This window comes from Triticum urartu, chromosome 5, assembly GCF_003073215.2.
Source record: "Triticum urartu cultivar G1812 chromosome 5, Tu2.1, whole genome shotgun sequence".
Classification (NCBI taxonomy): domain Eukaryota; kingdom Viridiplantae; phylum Streptophyta; class Magnoliopsida; order Poales; family Poaceae; genus Triticum; species Triticum urartu.
The window spans coordinates 3312165-3328549 of NC_053026.1; positions in this window are offsets into that span (position 1 = coordinate 3312165).

Sequence of the window (16385 nt, forward strand, 5' to 3'; positions counted from 1 at the left end):
TCAAAACAATCATAATATGATATAACAAGATGGTATCTCGCTAGCCCTTTCTGAGACCGCAAAACAAAAATGCAGAGCAACTTTAAAGATCAAGGGCTGACTAGACATTGTAATTCATGGTAAAAGAGATCCAATGATAGTCATACCCAATATAAATTAACAGTGATGAATGCAAATGACAGCTGTGCTCTCCAGCTAGTGTTTTTTAATAAGAGGGTGATGACTCAACATGAAAGTAAATGGATAGGCCCTTCACAGAGGGAAGCAGGGATTTGTAGAGGTGCTAGAGCTCGGTTTGGAAATAGATATAAATTGTATTTTTAGCGGTATACTTTCATTGTCAACGTAACAACTAAGAGATGGCGATATATTTCATGCTAAGCACATTATAGGCGGTTCTCAAACAGAATGGTAAAGTTTATACTCCCCCTCCACCAACAAGCATCAATCCATGGCTTGCTCGAAACAACGAGTGCCTCCAACATACATCAGGTCCCAGGGGGAGTTTTGTTTGCAATTAATTTTGATTTAGTTTGCATAAAGCATGGGACTGGGCATTCCGGTGACCAGCCATTTTCTCGTGAGTGAGGAGCAGAGTCCACTCATCTTGACAATAACCCGCCTAACACGGAAGATAAGGACAGCCTTGGTTGATACATAGCTATTCGAGCATACAAAACAGAATGTTTATTTGAAGGTTTAGAGTTTGGCACATCCAAATTTACTTGGAACGGCAGGTAGATACCGCATATAGGAATGTATAGTGGACTCATCTTGAATAACTTTGGGGTTTAAGGGATTGGATGCACAAGCAGTATTCCCGCTTAGTACAGGTGAAGGCTAGCAAAAGTCTGGGAAGCGACCAGCTAGAGAGCAACAACAGCCATGTACATGCATTAAAATTAATAAACATTGGATGCAAGCATGAGTAGGATATAATCCACCATGAACATAAATATCGTGAAGGCTATGTTGATTTTGTTTCAACTACATGCGTGAACATGTGCCAAGTCAAGTCACTTAAATCATTCAAAGGAGGATACCACCCCATCATACCACATCATAATCATCTCAATAGCATGTTGGCACACAAGGTAAATCATTATAACTCATAGCTAATCAAGCATGGCACAAGCAACTATGATCTCTAATTGTCATTGCAAACATGTTTATTCATAATAAGCTGAATCAAGAATGAGGGACTCATCATATTTACAAAAACAAAAGAGGTCGAGTTTGTACTAGCTTTTCTCATCTCAGTCAGTCCATCATATATCATCATAATTGCCTTTCATTTGCACGACCGAATGGTGTGAATAATAATAAGAGTGTACGTGCATTGGACTAAGCTGGAATCTGCGAGCATTCAATAAACAGGAGAAGACAAGGCAATATGGGCTCTTTGGTTAAATCAACAAAGATGCATATAAGAGCCACTTCAACAATTTAATTATGGTCTTCTCCTACTGACCACCAAAGAAAAGAAATGAAATAAAACTATTTACACGGGAAAGCTCTCAACAAGCAAAAGAAGAACGGGAAATATTTTTGGGTTTTATTTTTAGTTATTACTACTATAGCAGAAAAATAAACTACGACTAATTTTTTTGTTCTTAAGGTTTAGCAAACACACAAGAAGAAAGCAGGAAAAATAAAATAAACGAGCATGGATATTACAGTGAAAAAGTATGAGCACCTGTTGGGGAACGTAGCAATAATTTAAAATTTTCCTACGTGTCACCAAGATCAATCTATGGAGTCATCTAGCAATGAGGGAGGAGTGGATCTACATACCCTTGTAGATCGCGCGCGGAAGCGTTCAAGAGAACGGGGTTGATGGAGTCATACTCGTCGTGATCCAAATCACCAATGATCCTAGCGCCGAACGGACGGCACCTCCGCGTTCAACACACGTACGGAGCAGCGACGTCTCCTCCTTCTTGATCCAGCAAGGGGGAAGGAGAGGTCGAGGGAGATGGCTCCAGCAGCAGCACGATGGCGTGGTGGTGATGGAGCTGCAGTACTCCGGCAGGGCTTCGCTAAGCACTATGGAGGAGGAGGATGTGTTGGAGAGGGAGAGGGAGGCACCAAAGGCGTGTCTTGAGAGGCCCTCCTTTCCCCACTATATATAGGGAGTCCAAGGGGGGGCGCCGACCCTAGGAGATCCAATCTCCTAGGGGGGTGCGGCCAAGGGAGGAATCCCTCCTCCCCAAGGCACCTAGGAGGTGCCTTCCCCCTTTGGGACTCTTCCCTTCCTTGAACCCTAGGCGCATGGGCCTCTTGGGGCTGGTGCCCTTGGCCCATATAGGCCAAGGCGCACCCCCTACAGCCCATGTGCCCCCCGGGGCAGGTGGCCCCACCCGGTGGACCCCCGGGACCCTTCCGGTGGTCCCGGTACAATACCGGTGACCCCCAAACTTGTCCCGATGCCCGAAATAGCACTTCCTATATATAATTCTTTACCTCCGGACCATTCTGGAACTCCTCGTGACGTCCGGGATCTCATCCGGGACTCCGAACAACATTCGGGTTACGGCATATACATATCCCTACAACCCTAGCATCACCGAACCTTAAGTGTGTAGACCCTACGGGTTCGGGAGACATGCAGACATGACCGAGATGACTCTCCGGTCAATAACCAACAGCGGGATCTGGATACCCATGTTGGCTCCCACATGTTCCACGATGATCTCATCGGATGAACCACGATGTCAAGGACTTAATCAATCCCATATACAATTCCCTTTGTCTAGCGGTACGATACTTGCCCGAGATTCGATCGTCTGTATCCCGATACCTTGTTCAATCTCGTTACCGGCAAGTCTCTTTACTCGTTTCGTAACACATCATCCCGTGATCAACTCCTTGATCACATTGTGCACATTATGATGATGTCCTACCGAGTGGGCCCAGAGATACCTCTCCGTTTACACGGAGTGACAAATCCCAGTCTCGATTCGTGCCAACCCAACAGACACTTTCAGAGATACCTGTAGTGTACCTTTATAGCCACCCAGCTACGTTGTGACGTTTGGCACACCCAAAGCACTCCTACGGTATCCGGGAGTTGCACAATCTCATGGTCTAAGGAAATGATACTTGACATTAGAAAAGCTTTAGCATACGAAGTACATGATCTTGTGCTAGGCTTAGGGTTGGGTCTTGTCCATCACATCATTCTCCTAATGATGTGATCCCGTTATGAACGACATCCAATGCCCATGGTCAGGAAACCGTAACCATCTATTGATCAACGATCTAGTCAACTAGAGGCTTACTAGGGACATGGTGTTGTCTATGTATCCACACATGTATCTGAGTTTCCTATCAATACAATTCTAGCATGGATAATAAACGATTATCATGAACAAGGAAATATAATAATAACTAATTTATTATTGCCTCTAGGGCATATTTCCAACAGCACCGACATCTAGTAATGAGTGTGTGTGAACATAAATGTAATGTCGGTGAGAAATACGTACTCCCCCAAGCTTAGGCTTTTGGCCTAAGTTGGTCTATGGCACGGCTGGCCTGGCGGATATCCATAATAATAGTTGTTGGGGTCGTACTGTGATGAGGAGGAATAGTTGGGATCATACTGATGTGCAGCGATTATCGCCTGCTGAGCTGCAGCGTGGAGTCGAGCTGCCTCCGCTCTCCTCTCGTACTCTTCTGCCTCTTCTCTGGTAATAACATATCTTTTTTTTGTCTGTGAATCAAAGAAGGCAGGAGCAAGGAGAGTAATACGGAAAACACATCTTTTATCAAAAATTAAACGATATAAGAGAGGTGATTCAGGCCTCTCAACAAACTGGTGCGAAGCCATAGTCATAATCTAAATATGCTGGAGGCAACTCCGTATCACTCTCACAAATTTCTATCTCAAGAAAATGAGCTAAGTGGGTTGCATAAATTCCTCCAAAGAAATCTCCATTATGTCTATTATGATGCAACCTACGAGCTACAAGTGCCTAGGGCCTATATCAGGCATCAAAACTACCTTTGACCATATAAATTTGACATGCAAGCTCAAGAACAGGGTCACCTAAGTAGCAAAAATTTGCAAAGAATAAAGCACTAGATCATAAACTAATTGGACCAATGGAGGAGTCACATACCAAGGAGCAATCTCCCCAAGCAGTTTTGCGAGAGGTGCTTTGAGCAAGGAGATCGAAAATCATAGCAAAAGTGGCTGGAACTCGTGCTTGAGTTGGTTTTTCGGGTTTGTGTGAGACAGAGGAAGAAGATGGGTGCTGGGATAAGTGGAGGAGGGCTACCATGGGCCCACGAGGCAGGGGGGCGCGCCCTAGAGGGGGGGCTCCCACCACCCTCGTGGCCAGGTGGCAGCTCCTCCCGCGGTAATTTTTGCACAGTAAATCCTCAAATATTCCCGAAAAAATCATATTAAATTGGCATGTCATTCTGAGGACTTTTATTTTTGGGATATTTTTATATTGCACGGATAAGTCAGGAAACAGACAGAAAAATACTATTTTTACTTTATTTCTACTAATTAACAAAAAGTATAGAGAGGGTGCAGAAGGTCGTGCTTCTAGTTTCATCCATCTCATGCTCATAAAAAAGAATCCACTAACAAGGTTGATCAAGGCTTGTTAACAAACTCATTCCGATAATCATGAAACCGGAGAAATTTCGAATAACACTAAGTTACCTCAACGGGGATTTGCACATCCCCAATAATAAGAATATCATATTTCTTCTTGACAGTAGGAAGAGGAAATTCAAAATCTCCAAATATAATCGATGGAATTTTTCCAATAGAGTTGATACTATGAACTTGAGGTTGTTTCCTCAGGAAGTGTATCATATGCTCATTACCATTAACATGAAAAGTGACATTGCCTTTGTTGCAATCAATACCAGCCCCTACAGTATTAAGAAAAGGTCTTCCAAGAATAATAGACATACTATCATCCTCGGGAATATCAAGAATAACGAAGTCCATTAAAATAGTAACGTTTGCAACTACAACAGGCACATCCTCACAAATACCGACAGGTATAGCAGTTGATTTATCAGCAATTTGCAAAGATATTTCAGTACGTGTCAACTTATTCAAGTCAAGTCTATGGTATAAAGAGAGAGGCATAACACTAACACCGGATCCAAGATCACATAAAGCAGTTTTAATATAATTTCTTTTAATGGAGCAAGGTATAGTAGGTACTCCGGGATCTCCAAGTTTCTTTGGTATTCCACCCTTAAAAGTATAATTAGCAAGCATGGTGGAAATTTCAGCTTCCGGTATCTTTCTTTTATTAGTAATGATATCCTTCATATATTTAGCATAAGGATTTGTTTTGAGCACATCAGTTAATCGCATATGCGAAAAGATAGGCCTAATCATTTCAGCAAAGCGCTCAAAATCCTCATCATCCTTTTTCTTGGATGGTTTCGAAGGAAAAGGCATGGGTTTCTGAACCCCAAGGTTCCCTTTCTTTACCATGTATCCTAGCAACAAAGTCTCTTTTATCATAACGTTGATTCTTTGATTGTGGGTTATCAAGATCAACAGCAGGTTCAACTTCTACATCATTATCATTACTAGGTTGAGCATCATTATGAACATCATCATTAATATTTTCATTAGGTTCATGTTCATTACCAGATTGTGTTTCAGCATCAGACATAGAAATATCATTTGGATTATCAGGTGGTTCAGCAATAGGTTCACTAGAAGTTTGCACAGTTCTATCATTTTTCGTCTTCTTCTTTTTAGAAGAACTAGGAAGATCAATATTATTTCTTTGAGAATCTTGCTCGATTCTCTTAGGGTGGCCTTCAGGATACAAAGGTTCCTGAGTCATTCTACCAGTTCTAGTAGCCAATCTAACAGCATAATCATTTTCTTACTATTCATTTCATCAAGCACTTCTTTTTGAGCCTTAAGTACTTGTTCTACTTGAGTGGTAACCATAGAAGCATGTTTTCTAACAAGTTTAAGTTCACCTTTAATATTAGCCATATAATCACCCAAGCGTCTAATCATATAAGCATTTTCTTTTAATTGTCTACCAAAATAAGCATTGAAGTCGTCTTGCTTAAACATGAAGTTATCAAACTCATCCAAGCACTGACTAGCAATTTTAGTAGGAGTAATTTCAGCTTTATCATATCTATAGAGAGAATTTACCTTTACTACCTGTGTCGGGATATCGGGATCAGGAGGTTCTTCAATAAATAAAGAATTGAGATCATATGTTTCTTCAACAGGCGGTATATTAAGACCATGTATTTCTTAAATAGGAGGTGTCGTGGAATTGTCACGGCAGATGTCCTAGTGTAAGGACTTAGTCGCGAGGCCAACGCATCTATGTGGTAGCTTGAAGGGGTTGAGCGGAATCGAGAGATGCAACACACAAGACGAGGATTTAGACAGCTTTGGGCCCCGGGAAACATCATCCGGTAATAACCCTACGTGTTGTTTGTGGCTAGGTCTCATTATGATCATGAGGGAGTCGCCGTAAGCCGGCTCTCCTCTTTGTGTCTAGACCTAGATATTGTTTCTTGTTGCTTGTCCCTCTTTGGGGAGCCCTGCCCCTCCTTATATAAGTTGAAGGGGCGGCTTACATGTAGAGTCCTATTAGGATTATAACTCACTTATTCTCTATTACAAGTCGGATACAAGTACGGGTCTTGCTTCCTCGTAAAGGAAATATTCCTCATGCCTTCTGTCTTAAGCCGGCCCACCATAATATGAGCCGGCCTACTGGGCCTTGGGCCTAGTCTTCTACATGACCCGCCGTCGGGGTCATCTGTGAGTCGTCTGACCAGTGAGCCGCCAGACCTCCGGCGGGTCATCGGTGAAGCGCCAAGTCTGGCCGGGTCATACTTCCGACCTGGTCATACCGCGGGGTACATCCCCGACAGGAGGTAAATTCTTAACATCTTCAGCTTTAATACCTTTCTCTTTCATAGATTTCTTTGCCTCTTGCATATCTTTGGGACTGAGGAATAAAACACCTCTCTTCTTCGGAGTTGGTTTAGGAATAGGCTCAGTAATTGGAGCAGGAGTTGGCTCAGGAGGTGCCCAATTATTTTCATTTGTCAACATATTATTCAATAGAATTTCAGCTTCATCTGGTGTTCTCTCCCTGAAAAGAGAACCAGCACAACTATCCAGGTAATCTCTGGAAGCATCGGTTAGTCCATTATAAAAGACATCACGTATTTCGGGTTTCTTAAGAGGATGATCAGGCAAAGCATTAAGTAACTTGAGAAGCCTCCCCCAAGCTTGTGGGAGACTCTCTTCTTTAATTTGCACGAAGTTGTATATTTCCCTCAAAGCAGCTTGTTTCTTATGAGCAGGGAAATATTTAGCAGAGAAGTAATAAATCATATCCTGGGGACTACGCGCACAATCAGGATCAATAGAATTAAACCATATCTTAGCATCACCCTTTAATGAGAACGGAAATATTTTGAGTATATAAAAGTAACGCGATCTCTCATCATTAGTAAACAGGGCAGCTATATCATTTAACTTAGTAAGATGTGCCACAACAGTTTCAGATTCATAGTCATAAAACGGATCAGATTCAACCAAAGTAATTATATCAGGATCAACAGAGAATTCATAATCCTTATCAGGAACACAGATAGGTGAAGTACCAAAAGTAGGGTCGGGTTTCATCTTATCTCTAAGTGATTCTTTGTTCCATTTAACTAATAACCTCTTAAGCTCATATCTATCTTTGCAAGCTAAAATAGTGGCAGATGATTCCATATCAAAAAGATAACCCTCGGGAATAATAGGCATATTTTCATCATCACTATCATCATCGTATTCAGATTCAATAATTTCTTTTTCTCTAGCCTTAGCAATTTGTTCATCAAGAAATTCACCAAGGGGCACAGTAGTATCAAGCATAGAAGCAGTTTCATCATAACACTACTAGGGAAAACCTTATACATAGAATTTTAGCAGTAGCAAGGGTCAAAAAAGCACGCTGGTGCTAAGTAGCAGTAGCGCGCCTGTGCAAACCACGCTGCAGATAAAGTTCTAGCAGTAGCGCGTTACGTCATAAACACGTTACTACTAAAATTCCCACGACCCCGCCACGAAGCTAGTTCTAGCAGCAGCGCGTTTACTCGGACAGCGCTACCGATAGGTAGTTTAGCAATAGCGCCTTCGCCTTTAGAGCGCTACTACTAAAACTAGCTATCTCCACCCCCACTACCGCTCCTCTCCGTGATACACACTCACACACTCAGACTCACTCCCCCTCAACCCCCCGCGCGCCGGTCCTCCCCCGCTGGCCGCCGTCGCCCCGGCCAGCCGCCATCGCCTACCCCTCTTCCCTCTGTGCTGCCGTCAACTCCTCCTCCTCGCTAGACTCAGTACCGCCCTCCTCCTCCGTCCTCCCTCGACTCGCCACCGGCCGGTCCCTCCTCGCTCCGCCTTCCTCCTCCGTCCTACTCTCTTCTCCCTCCTCGAGTCGCCCCTCCTTCTCCCTCCTTCCTGCTACATTTTGATTTAGTAGGCTAGTTCATATGCAACATTTTGATTTAGTTGATTTAGTAGACTAGTTCATATGCAACATTTTGATTTAGTTGATTTAGTAGGCTAGTTGATTTAGTTGATTTAGAACATTTTGATTTAGTGGATTAATAGGCTAGTAGATTTAGCTGATTTAGAACATTTTGATTTAGTTGATTTAGTAGGCTAGTTGATTTAGTTGATTTAGTAGGCTAATTGATTTAGTATGCATCATTTTATTGTTATTTTTTCTGTACATGGATATGTAGATGTTTTTGTTTTTTTAATAAGTTATTTTTTGGCAAAATGTAGGTGCCAATTTAGTTACAATCACATGCTACTGTTTTTCTTTCCTGTGAAGTGGATCGTTAATCCTTTGCTCATATTGCTTTAGGAAAATGGCGCCGCCACCACCACCACTATGTCGACTGTGCAAGTCAAGGTGCGCCAGCAGCCTTGCAACTGGCAAGCTGTTCGGCATCTACTTCCAGCCGAGTTTTCGTCATGCGGCGGTAAGAAATTAGATGAAATGTAACAACTATTTTATTTTTAGTGTTATCATTACTGCATTGTGTCATTTTGCTTTTTTTACACAGATCGTCCCATGCAATGTGAGGTTGAAATTCAACAAGCTGACAGGAGACACTGTGACATTTGAGGCTCCTGGGGGCCCGTACACTATGGAGGTCGAGAAAGGAAGCAATATGTCGCAGATTGGAGGAGATGGATGGGCTCGTTTCGTCGCCCACATGCGTCTTACTGGTGCTGAGTTGATCAGGTTCTCCTTCAGAGCAGAAAGACGCAAGCTGGCTGTCATATATCTCAACCTGGTGGAAGATGATGAAGATGACGAAGATGATGAAGATGATGAGAACCCACTTCGTGAAGCCATCATAGCTCAAAGAATGAGGCTGAGTGAGGAGGAGGTGCGCAACCTATGGGACATAATTCCGCCACGTGATGACTTTGTTGGGGTGCCATTCGTGACCCGCCTGACAAGTACCATGGTCGATCGGCATGAAATGGTATGTTATACTGACTGTAGTAAGTTGATGATATATATATACATATATGCTTTATTGTTGTACTTACAAATGCAAATTATCCGATGATATGCTTAGTGAATCCAATGATATGCTTAGTGTAGAGTCCAATGATAAGCTATGTGGAATCTAGTCGATGATATGCTATGTGGAATCTAGTAGATAATCCATATATACTTATTAGTAGAATTCATGATTAATTAGTACAAATGCGTAGTACTGTGTCTTTTGATAGTGTAGAAATGTAGACTTAATAGAAATATATTTGCAAGAGTATGTGCCAAGCTATTTATTAATTGATATGTTTTTCTTATTCAGAAATTGCCAAAGAACCTATCTGCGAGTTGTGGTATCGAGCCTGATGAAGAAGGCTCAGCTGGACTACGCCTTACCGCAAGGGGCTCCGTCACCACCTGTACTTACCACATGGACACAGACGACGGTCGCACACACTTAAACTCGGTTGGCTGGAAGAGATTCCTCGTTGGCAAGAATCTTCGTGTTGGACAGGCCATCCTAATTACTATCAGGAACACCCGCCGTCCAGGCTTGAGGATGATGATCGTCGATCGTCAATATCAGCTAGAACTACATATGTGTGTGTGGCTATATCATCTAGAACTACATATGCTGATTGCCATCGATCATGTAGAACTACATATGATGATCGTCGTCGATATCATCTAAAACTACATATGATGATCGTCGTCGATATCACCTAGTACTGCTTGAGGATGCATGTTGAGTATATTTGAAATTGTTATCTAGTACTCCCTCCATTTCAAATTACTCGTTGTGGTTTTAGTTCAAATTTGAACTAAAACCACGACGAGTAATTTGGAACCGAGGGAATACTACCTAGTACCTATAATGCTTTATGCCTTTATGAAATTGATATCTAGTAGTACCTAGTATCTCGAAATTGTAGTTTATTGAAGCTGAAACGGGGTTGAAATGATGAAAGATGTAGCAGTAGCGCAGGGCTAGGAAATCGCTACAGCTAACTAATAGCCGCGTGTTCTGTAAAAGCGTTGCTGCTATAGTCAATAGTAGTAGCGGGGGTGAATACAACGCTACTACTAGGAGTTAGCTGTAGCGCCTTATTGGTAGCGCGGCCTCCCACGCTGTTGATAGCCTAAAAACCCGCGCTACTACTAGGCTTTTCCCTAGTAGTGTAAGTATCATGCATAGCAAACGTGGCATCATTAATAACATGCGACATATCAGAACGAATAGCAGAAGCAGGTGTAGGTGTCGCAAACTTACTCATAACAGAATGTGAATCAAGTGCAGAGCTAGATGGCAGTTCCTTACCTCCCCTCGTAGTTGAGGGATAGATCTTGGTTTTTGGATCTCTCAAATTCTTCATAGTGTCCAGCAGATATAAATCCCAAGTGACTCAAAGAATAGAGCTATGCTCCCCGGCAACGGCGTGAGAAATTAGTCTTGATAACCCACAAGTATAGGGGATCGCAACAGCTTTTGAGGGTAGAGTATTCAACCCAAATTTATTGATTCGCCACAAGGGGAGCTAAATAATATTCTCAAGTATTAGCAGCTGAGTTGTCAATTCAACCACACCTAGAAAGTTCGTATCTGCGACAAAGTGTTTAGTAACAAAGTAATATGATAGTGGTGGTAGCGGCAACAAAAGTAAAGACAACGAAAGTAATGTTTTTAGTATTTCGTAGTGATTGTAACAGTAGCAGCGGAAAAGTAAATAAGCGTAAACCAGTATATGGGAAACTCGTAGGCACCGGATCAGTGATGGATAATTATGCCGGATGCGGTTCATCATGTAACAGTCATAACATAGGGTGACACAGAACTAGCTCCAATTCATCAATTTCATGTAGGCATGTATTCCGTATATAGTCATACGTGCTTGTGGAAAAGAACTTGCATGACATCTTTTGTCCTACCCTCCCGTACAGCGGGGTCCTATTGGAAACTAAGGGATATTAAGGCCTCCTTTTAATAGAGAACCGGAACAAAGCATTAGCACATAGTGAATACATGAACTCCTCAAACTATGGTCATCACCGGGAGTGGTCCCGATTATTGTCACTTCGGGGTTGCCGGATCATAACGCATAGTAGGTGACTATAGACTTGCAAGATAGGATCAAGAACTCACATATATTCATGAAAACGTAATAGGTTCAGATCTGAAATCATGGCACTCGGGCCCTAGTGACAAGCATTAAGCATAACAAAGTCATAGCAACATCAATCGCGGAACATAATGGATACTAGGGATCAAACCCTAACAAAACTAACTCGATTACATGATAAATCTCATCCAACCCATCATCGGCCAGCAAGCCTATGATGGAATTACTCACGCACGGCGGTGAGCATCATGAAATTGGTGATGGAGGATGGCTGATGATGACGACAGCGACGAACCCCCCTCTCCAGAGCCCCGAACGGACTCCAGATCAGCCCTCCCGAGAGGTTTTAGGGCTTGGCGGCGGCTCCGTATCGTAAAACGCGATGATTTCTTCTCTCTGAGTTTTTTCTCTCCGAAAGCAAATATATAGAGTTGGAGTTGGCGTCGGAGGGCATCTAGGGGGGCCACGAGGTAGGGGGGCGCGCCCTAGGGGGGGCGCCCCCCACCCTCGTGAGAAGGGTGTGGGCCCCCTGGTCTTCATCTTTGACAAGGATTTTTTATTATTTTTCTAAGATGTTCCGTGGAGTTTCAGATCATTCCGAGAATATTTGTTTTCTGAACATAAAACAACACCATGGCAATTCTGCTGAAAACAGCGTCAGTCCGGGTTAGTTCCGTTCAAATCATACAAGTTAGAGTCCAAAACAAGGGCAAAAGTGTTTGGAAAAGTAGATCCGACGGAGACGTATCACTCGTTGAGGCGGGAGTTGGTGCAGCGTCGAGCGATGGGGCTGGGGACGACGGAGGCATGCACGGCCGGGGCCATGGACGGCGGAGCTTGGCTGGGGCGACGGGGCCGGCGGTGCCCATGGCGAAGGGGGAAGGGCGATGGGGACGGCAGGCGACGTCATGGAAGATACCTGCGGAGCTTCGAGGGCGACGGGGCTAAGGCCGGCACGAGAGGTGGTCGCCAGCGGGCGAGGTGGTGGCCCGGACGCCGGCGGAGCTTCGGGCGCGCCAGGGCCGGGGGCGACAGGGAAGGGGTCGGGGACGACAAGGACGGGGCCGGGGGCGGGGACGAAGGGATAAGTGGCCTGAGCTGGCAGGAGAGGTGGTGGCCGGTGACGGCGTGTGGATAAGGGAGAGAAACCAAAGAGAGATCGTGGTGGGGGAGAGGATAAGGGAGAGAGAGTGCTGCACGTGGGGTGTTGGGCGCGTGAGGCGTGGGCGCGGGGTGTGTTGGGGCACGAGGGGATGTGTGGCTGAGATCCTGCCATGTCATCGACCCAAGTGATCGATCCACGTGCTGTGTTTCTTTCTTTGCCGTCTTCGTTTTTTATTCTAGATGGCAAAGATCTTTGCCATCTGCGTTTTATATTACATACGGCGAAGTATGTTCTATGACGTCTGTAATATAAAACGCAGACGGCAAAATTTCTTTGTTGTCTACTTTTTTTTATTACATACGGCAAAGTATGTTCTTTGTCATCTGTGTTTTTTTGCACAGACGGCAAAGTTTATTTTACCGACAATTTTTCTTTGCCGTCTACTGATGACGGCAAATCCTTTCTTTGCCGTCTGCCCGACGAAAAGCTGACGGCAAAGACGTCCCCTGATGGCAAATTAGCTGTTTCTTAACATCTTTAGCTTTAATACCCTTTTCTTTCATGGATTTCTTTGCCTCTTGCATATCTTCGAGACTGAGAAATAGAACACCCCTTTTCTTCAGAGTTCGTTTAGGAATAGGCTCAGGAGTTCGCTTAGGAAGTGTCCATTATTTGCATTTGTCCACATATTATTCAATAGAATTTCAGCTTCATCCGGTGTTTTTTCCCTGAAAACAGAACCAGCACAACTATCTAGGTAATCTCTGGAAGCATCAGTTAGTCCATTATAAAAGATATCAAGTATTTCATTTTTCTTAAGAGGGTGATCAGGCAAAGCATTAAGTAATTGGAGAAGCCCCCCCCAAGCTTGTGGGAGACTCTCTTCTTCAATTTGCACAAAATTATATATCTCTCTTAAGGCAGCTTGTTTCTTATGAGAAGGGAAATATTTAGCACAGAAGTAATAAATCATATCCTAGGGACTACGCACACAACCAGGATCAAGAGAATTAAACCATATCTTAGTGATACGTCTCAATGTATCTATAATTTTTGATTGCTCCATGCTATATTATTTACTGTTTTGGACATTATTGGGCTTTATTATCCACTTTTATACTATTTTTGGGACTAACCTATTAATTGGAGGCCCAACCCAGAATTGTTGTTTTCTGCTTGTTTTAGGGTTTCGAAGAAAAGGAATATCAAACGGAGTCCAAACGCAATGAAACCTTCGGGAACGTGATTTTCTCATCGAGTACAACTCAGGAGACTTGGACCCTACATCAAGACACGTAACAGGAGGCCACGAGGTAGGGGGCGTGTCTACCCCCCCCCCCCCCCCCCCCCCCCCCCCCCCCCCCCCCCCCCCCCCCCCCCCCCCCCCCCCCCCCCCCCGTGCACGCCCTCCACCCTCGTGGCCCCCCTGTTGCTCCACCGATGTACTTCTTCCTCCTATATATATATCCACGTACCCCCAAACGATCAGGGCAGGAGCCAAAACCCTAATTCCACCGTTGTAACTTTCTGTATCCACGAGATCCCGTCTTGGGGCCTGTTCCAGAGCTCCGCCGGAGGGGGCATCGATCACGGAGGGTTTCTACATCAACACCATAGCCCCTCCGATGAAGTGTGAGTAGTTTATCTCAGACCTACGGATCCATAGTTAGTAGCTAGATGGCTTCTTCTCTCTTTTTGGATCTCAATACAATGTTCTCCCCCTCTCTTGTGTAGATCTATTCAATGTAATCTTATTTTTGCGGTGTGTTTGTTGAGACGATGAATTGTGGGTTTATGATCAAGTCTATCTACGAATAATATTTGAATCTTCTCTGAATTCTTTTATGTATGATTGGTTATCTTTGCAAGTCTCTTCGAATTATCAGTTTGGTTTGGCCTACTAGATTGATCTTTCTTGCAATGGGAGAAGTGCTTAGCTTTGGGTTCAATCTTGCGGTGTCCTTTCCTGGTGACAGTAAGGGCAGCAAGGCACGTATTGTATTGTTACCATCGAGGATAACAAGATGGGGTTTTCTTCATATTGCATGAGTCTATCCCTCTACATCATGTCATCTTGCTTAAGGCGTTACTCTGTTTTTAACTTAATACTCTAGATGCATGCTGGATAGTGGTCGATGAGTGGAGTAATAGTAGTAGATGCAGGCAGGAGTCGGTCTACTTGTCTCGGGCGTGATGCCTATATACATGATCATGCCTAGATATTCTCATAACTATGCTCAATTCTGTCATTTGCTCAATAGTAATTTGTTCACCCACCGTAGAATACTTATGCTCTCGACAGAAGCCACTAGTGAAACCTATGGCCCCCGGGTCTATCTTTATCATATTGTTCTCCTATTACTTTGCTATTTACTTTGCCTTTATTTTACTTTGCATCTTTATCATAAAAATACCAAAAATATTATCTTTATCATATCTATCAGATCTCACTCTCGTAAGTGGCCTCATAGGGATTGACAACCCCTATTTGCGTTGGTTGCGAGGATTTATTTGTTTTGTGCAGGTACGAGGGACTTGCGCGTAGCCTCCTACTGGATTGATACCATGGTTCTCAACACTGAGGGAAATACTTACGCTACTTTGCTGCATCATCCCTTCCTCTTCGGGGAAAACCAACGCAGTGCTAAAAGAGGTAGCACTTAGCATCACCCTTTAATGAGAACGGGAATATTTTAAGGATATAAAAGTAGCGAGATCTCTCATCATTAGTGAACAGGGTAGCTATATCATTTAATTTAGTAAGATGTGCCACAATAGTTTCAGATTCATAGCCATAAAAAGGATCAGATTCAACCAAAGTAATTGTATCAGGATCAATAGAGAATTCATAATCCTTATTAGTAACAAAGATAGGTGAAGTAGCATAAGCAGGATCATATTTCATTCTAGCATTCAGAGTTTTTTGTTTAAGCTTAGCTAATAATTTATTAAGATCACTTCTATCATTGCAAGCAAAAAAGTCTCTTTTAGTTTCTCCACCCATAACATAGCCCTCAGGCACAACAGGTAATTCATATTTATTAGGAGAGACTTCATAATCACTTTCATCAGTATTATCAGTTTCAATAATTTCATTCTCTCTAGCCCTAGCAAGTTGTTCATCAAGAAATTCACCAAGTGGCACAATTGTATCAAGCATAGAAGTAGTTTCATCATAAGTATCATTCATAGCAGAAGTGGCATCATCAATAATATGTGACATATCAGAATCAATAGCAGAAGCAGGTTTAGGTTCCGCAAGCTTACTCAAAACAGAAGGTGAATCAAGTGCAGAGCTAGATGGCAGTTCTTTACCTCCCCTCGTAGTTGAGGGATAAATCATGGTTTTTGGATCTCTCAAGTTCTTCATAATGATAAGCAGATATAAATCTCAAGTGACTCAAAGAATAGAGTTATGCTCCCCGGCAACGGCGCCAGAAAATAGTCTTGATAACCCACAAGTATAGGGGATCGCAACAGTTTTCGAGGGTAGAGTATTCAACCCAAATTTATTGATTCAACACAAGGGGAGCCAAAGAATATTCTCAAGTATTAGCATCTGAGTTGTCAATTCAACCACACATGGAAACTTAGTATCTGCAGCAAAGTAATATGATA